The sequence below is a fragment of the Macaca mulatta genome, chromosome 12, assembly GCF_049350105.2.
Source record: "Macaca mulatta isolate MMU2019108-1 chromosome 12, T2T-MMU8v2.0, whole genome shotgun sequence".
NCBI classification, from domain to species: Eukaryota; Metazoa; Chordata; class Mammalia; order Primates; family Cercopithecidae; genus Macaca; species Macaca mulatta.
This window is the reverse complement of record NC_133417.1, coordinates 78877975-78884569: the sequence shown is the minus strand read 5'-3', so window position 1 is coordinate 78884569 and position 6595 is coordinate 78877975. Positions and strand designations below refer to the sequence as shown.

The window sequence follows — 6595 nt, the reverse complement described above, 5'->3', positions numbered from 1 at the left end:
GCCTCTAGTGCAGACTGATCTGTATAACTCTTAGGGCCAATTTTGGTGCTAAAGCAGGGTTCCTCACTAGAGTGTTCCCACATGTACGTACACACACAATCAGAATCAGGAGTGTAGTTTGCAGGGTACACACATTTTTAATGTTTTCCTGGTGATTCCGATACCTGTGATGCATCCCTCCACACCTACTGACTTAGGATGTTATTTTCTATGGGCCTCCTCCATCCCTCATGCTGAGATACTCCTGGCAAGCCCGTCAGACATGCCCAGACGAATCTGTATCCTGGCTTGGAGCCCGGCTTTGGCTCAGGCTAGGACATCCCTCCCACTCCTGTTCCGTGCTGCATTTACATTGAAACTGGATGGCAAAATAAGGTCACCAACAAGGAAACTCTGGAAAAAAGGCAGTTTACAAGTGTTAAAGAAAATATTTCTATAACACAGCTGCATTGAACAGGGCTAGGCTGCAGCCTTTTGGAATGAAGAATGTGACCTGGGGTTGCTGACTGAATGTTGAGTTGTTCTGATTTGTAGTTTTAGAATTAGACCAGCTTTTGGGAATAGTGAGGAGGTGGGGGTGAAAACCACGTCCCCGTTACTAGTTTTTATACCATTGAATATCAGAGTAGTAGCTCCCTCAGGACCAAAGCTCTATTACCCAGTAGAGAGAGGAAGCATGTGTTTAAGGCACCAGCTGCACCTCCTCCCATCATCATCTGCTCCCACCTTAATCAAGGCCATATGAGCTCTCTTCTCTGTCAAGACCCCCTTTCTCAACCGAAAAGCACAATCCAGGCAAAACTGTGGGTACTCTTTGTTTCCAGAGGATAATCTGTATCTCTGAAGACTTGAGGACAGACATCTAGTTCATACATCTCAGTACTTTCCAAGAATTATTGCAGTTACTCACACATACCCACTTCTACTGGATATTGTGTCAGACACTTGAGAAACAAAACACCTATAGTGAGTTTGTAGAAGGGAGATATTCTGGGGAAAATGTGAGAAGGCGACCTTCCTAAGATCCCTTGACTCATAATAGAAAAGTAAGCTATGTTCACACCTGTCAGAATGACTATTATTCAAAAAGGTGAAAGATAACAAGTGTTGGCAAGGATGTGGAGAAAAGGGAACCCTTGTATACTATTGATGAGAATATAAATTAGTACAGTCATTGTGGAAAACAGTATGGAGGTTCCACAAAAAACCATGTGATCCAGGAATTCCACTTCTGGGTATCTATCCAGTGGAAATGAAATCAGTGTGTCAAAGAGATACCTGCACTTCCATGTTCATTGCAACATTAGTAACAATAGCTAAGACTGGAATCAACCTAAGTTCAACCTAAGTGTCCATCAGTGGATGAATGGATAAAGAAAATGTGTGTGTGAGAGATATATATGCCACATTTTGCTGTGTGTGTATATAAATATACACACATACTGGAAAACTATTCTGCTTTAAAAAAGAAGAAAAGTCATTTGTGAAAACACAGATAAACCTGGAGGATATTATGTTAAATAAAATAAGCTGAGCTCAGAAGAACAAATACTGCATGATTTCACTTATATGTGCAATCTTAAAAAGTCTAACTTAAAAAAGTCTAGAAACAGAATAGAATGGTGGTTATCAGAAGCTTGGTGGTGGGGTGGGGGTTGATTGGGAAGATGTTGGTTAAAGAATACAAAATTTCAGTTCAACAGGAGGAATAAGTTCAAGAGATCTATTGTGCAACATGGTGACTAGTTAATAACAACATATTCTACACTTAAAATTGCCAAGAGAGTAGATTTTAAGTGTTCTCATCAGACATACACATATATCAAAATAAGTGTGTGTAGTAATGCATATGTTAATTAGCTGGATTTAGCCATTCCACAATGTATACAGATTTCAAAACATCATGTTTTGTATACCATAAATGCATAAAATTTTTGTCAATTATAAAAAATACTATACCATCTGTGAACTAGGCCTGCTTTTTGCCTCAAGTTTTTCTTATTTATTTATTTTTCCTTACTTAAATTTAATGTAAAGCTTTTGCTGTCTTAAATGTTTTCATTAAGAGGAGTGGGAGAAAGAGAAGGCATAAGGCTTTTTAATCTTTTAATGTTTCTGGTTCTTTCTCTTTCTTTTCTTTTTTTTTTTTTTTTGAGATGGAGTCTCGCTCTGTCACCCAGGCTAGAGCGCAGTGGTGTAATCTCGGCTCACTGCAACCTCCGCCTCCCAGGTTCAAGCGATTCTCCTGCCTCAGCCTCCCAAGTAGTTGGGATTTTAGGTGCCCGCCACCACACCTGGTTAATTTTTGTATTTTTAGCAGAGATGGGTTTCGCCATCTTGGCCTGGCTGGTCTCGAACTCCTAACCTCATGATCCACCTGCCTTGGCTTCCCAAAGTGTTGGGATTACAGGCATGAGATGCTGGTTCTTTCTCTTTTTTTTTTTTGCAGAAAATTATGAAACTTTATTGCAAGACATTATGAAAATCTAAATAAGACATATCCCATCTTCATGGCTAGAAATAATATAATAAAGATGTCCATTCTTCCAAAATTGATCTATAGATCCAATAACAATGCTAATGAAAATTCTACATTTTTCATGGAGCCTGACAACTGGCTCTAAAATGTACATCTAAGAGCAAATTTCCAGAAAAAACAAAAAACAAAAAAAGAAAAACCCAAAACAACAACAACAACAAAACAACAACAAAACACCCAAGACATTCCTGAATAAAAAGAGTAAGAGCTGGGTACAGTGGCTTATGCCTGTAATCCTAGCACTTTGGGAGGCAGAAGTGGGAGTATCACTTGAGCCTAGGAAGTCAGGGCTGCAGTTAGCTGTGATCATGTCACTGCACTCCAGCTTAAACAACAGAAAATGACTCTGTCTGGAAAAAAAAGAAAAAAAAAAATTAAGGAGGGAGGATCTTCTCCACAAAGTATCAAGTCTCACTATAATAAAATACTTAGGAGTAATTTTTTTTTTTAATTTCTAACTTTTAAGTTCAGGGGTACATGTGCAGGTTTGTTACATAGGTAAATGTGTGCCACAGTAGTTTGCTGCACAGATCATCCCATCACCCAGGTATTAAGCCCAGCATCCATTAGCTATTCTTCCTGATGCTCTCCCTCCTCCCACCCCTTTCTGGTTCTTTCTAATAACTTTCAGTCCTGACATCTGTTCTGAGATTGTCAGGACCTTAAAAGTTCTAAAATGGAGGCAAAGAAAATGGGAAACAGGAAAGAGAAATCCTGGCCTCCCTGAGCAGGACTTAAAGAGTCCAGGCTTCTGATCCCTGTTCAGAGAGAGCCGAAGCCTTAGGGAAAGACTCGACGGCAGGGATGCTCACAGAGGATGCTGGGAACCCCTATTCTCTACTGTACTAAAGCCATTAAAACAGACTGTTTCAGACTGTTTTGGGGTTTGGAGCTGAACTGTGTTAAAAGATGTGTGTTTTTTTTTTTTTCCTGTGGTTTTTACTATCTTTGGAATTTATTTCCTTCGAGGTCAATGGCAGCCTGAATTTGGCAGCTTTCAGAGGAGTGTGCTTTTGAATTTGTTTTTGTTTCTTTTTTATCTCCTAAAGCTTGGGACTGTGAGGACTTAGGGATATTGCCTCACTAGGAAGGGGAGCACTGTCAATCTGTGATGAGACTGCTGTGCTGCAGGACTTGAAGACTCATGTGAGCTGTCCCGGAACAAGCAGGATTCAGAACTGAGCTCCATATTAAAATCAAACCAACAACAAATTGAAAAACAAAAACAACATCCAAAGGCAGAAAACAAATGAGAGTGGTTCACACCTCTGAATATATAGACATTAAAACGCAGATGAAAATCTGGAAAACAATTAGAAACATATTGAAAGAAAATGTTTAACATCATTAATATGCACTTTCTTTTTTTTTTTTTTTGAAAAGGAGTCTTGCTCTGCCGCCCAGGCTGGAGTGCAGTGGCGCGATCTCGGCTCACTGCAAGCTCCGCCCCCCGGGTTCACGCCATTCTCCTGCCTCAGCCTCCTGAGTAGCTGGGACTACAGACGCCCACCACACGCCCGGCTAGTTTTTTGTACTTTTTAGTAGAGACGGGGTTTCATGGTGTTAGCCAGGATGGTCTCGATCTCCTGACCTCGTGATCCGCCCGCCTCGGCCTCCCAGAGTGCTGGGATTACAGGCTTGAGCCACCGCGCCCGGCCTAATATGCACTTTCTAATCAAAAGAAAATGATGAATGTCTCAATAGAAAATTGGATAAAGGGTATAAACAAGAAACTTATAGAATAATACCAATGGCACTAACCGTGTAAAAATGCTCACTCTCACCAGTAATCAAATAAATGAAACTTTAAAAAAGCACCATATTTTTGATGATCCAATTGGCAAAGATTAAAAATAAAAATGAAAACTGAGTGTGTGGAGAAATAAGTACTTTTATAAATTGCTTGTGAGTGTATAAACTGGTAAGTTTATGCACTTTGAAGGGCAATTTGGCAATGCATATCATAAGCCTTAAAATTGTGTTTACACTTCAGTACAGCAAATCCACTTAGAGGAATTCAACCTTAAAAATTATCATGGATCTGTGCAAATGTTTAGTTACAAGAATGTCATATAATATATTCCAAGTTACATACTATGAAATATTATGCAAGTATTAAAAATAAGGTCAGACAGCCTGGGCAACATGGCAAAACCTCATCTCTAGAATAAATACAAAAATTATCCAGGTGTGGTGGCATGTACTTGCAGTCCCAGCTATTTGTTGCGGGGGTGATGTGGGGAGATCAACTGAGCCTGGGAGGTTGAGGCTGTAGTGAGCCATGATTACACCACTGCACTCCAGCCTGGGCAACAGAGCAAAACCCCATCTCAAAAAGAAAAATAAACAAAAAATAAATAAATAAGAGCTGGATGAGGTGGTACGCACCTGTAGTCCCAGCTATGCAGGAGCCTGAAATGGGAGGATGGCTTGAATTCAGAAGTTTTGAAGCTGCTATGTTTGCACCTGTGAATAGCCACTGCACTCCAGCCTGAGCAACATAGGAAAACTTCGGTTCTAAAAGTGAATGAATAAATGAGTAAATACATAAATAAATAAAATTAGGACCTCGAGCCCCATAAGACCAGTCTAAATGTCAGAAAAACACCAGACAAACACAAATTGAGGGACATTCTACAAAATACTTTACCAGTACAATAGCACCTCCTTATCAACAGTTTTACTTTCTGTGGTTTTAGTTATCTTCAGCAAATCGTGGCAAAAAATATTAAATGGAAAATTCTGGAAATAAAAAATTATACATTTTAAATTGTGTGCTGTTCTGAGTAGCTTGATGAAATCTCAGGCCATCCCACACCATCTCACCCAGATGAGAATTATCCTTTTGTCCAGCAGATCCACATGGTCAATGCTACCCACCTGTTAGTCACTCAATTGCCCTCTCATGGATTCTGTCACAGTACCGCAGTGCTTGTGTTCAAGTCACTCTTTTTTTAAAAAAAAAATTTTAATTTTTTTAGACGGAGTCTTGCTCTGTTGCCAGGCTGGAGTGCAGTGGCAAGATCTCTGCTCACTGTAACCTCTGACTCCCTGGTTCAAGCGATTCTCCTGCCTCAGCCTCCTGAGTAGCTGGAATTACAGGCACATGCCACTAAGCCCAGCTATTTTTTTTTGTATTTTTAGTACAGATGGGGTTTCACCATGTTGGCCAGGATGGTCTCGATCTCCTGACCTTGTGATCCACCCGCCTTGGCCTCCCAAAGTGCTGGGATTACAGGCGTGAGCCCAGCCTTCAAGTCACTCTTATTTGACCTCACAATGGTCCCAACGCACCAAGAGTAGTGATGCTGGTAATTCAGATATGCCAAGGAGAAGCCATAAAGTACCTCCTTTAAATGAAAAGGCGAACCTTCTCAATAGAAAAAGAAAAAAAATCATATGCTGGGGTTGCTGAGATCTAAGACAAGAACAAATCTTCTATCTGTGAACTTGTGATGAACGGAAAAGTAATTCCTGCTAGTTTTGCCATCACACCTCAGATTGCAAAAGTTATGGCCACTGTGCATGATAAATGCTAGTTAAGATGCAAAAGGCATTAAGTTTGTGGGTGGAAGACATGAACAAAAACGTGTTCCAATTGATGGCAATCGGGTTCAGTACTAGCTGAGGTTTCAGGCACCTACTGGGGGTCTTGGAATGGCCCTCACAGATAAGGGTGGGCTATTGTACTCCTTAAAAGAGTTAAAGTCATGAGAAACAAGGAAAGACTCAGAAAGTGTCACAGGCTAGAGGACACTAAGACATAATGACTAAACACATGAATGTGGTATCCTGATTTAGATCCTATAATACAAAAAGGATGTTACTGGAAAAACTAATGAAATCCAAATAAAGTCTAGAGTTTAGTAATAATGCACCCTGTTGGTTTCTTAGTTTTGACAAATGTACCATGGTAAGGTAAGATACTAACATTGTAGGGTGACTAACCAGTCCAGTTTGTGTGGAAGAGGAGTTTCCTGGGATGTGGGACTTTCAGTGCTAAAACCAGGACAGTCTGTGCAAACTGGAATGATTGGCTGTAATCTAACAATTGGA

The 6595-nt window shown here is 40.2% G+C and overlaps 1 long non-coding RNA gene across 1 annotated transcript; it reads right to left on the bottom strand.

Moving 5' to 3' along the window:
* Positions 1-2428: 2428 nt before the first annotated feature.
* On the bottom strand, positions 2429-5156 carry LOC144333416 (uncharacterized). Its single transcript, XR_013402047.1, has 2 exons — positions 4928-5156; positions 2429-2889 (listed from the first exon to the last, which is right to left on the bottom strand). It is a non-coding gene; the product is annotated as an uncharacterized LOC144333416 (long non-coding RNA).
* Positions 5157-6595: the final 1439 nt, after the last annotated feature.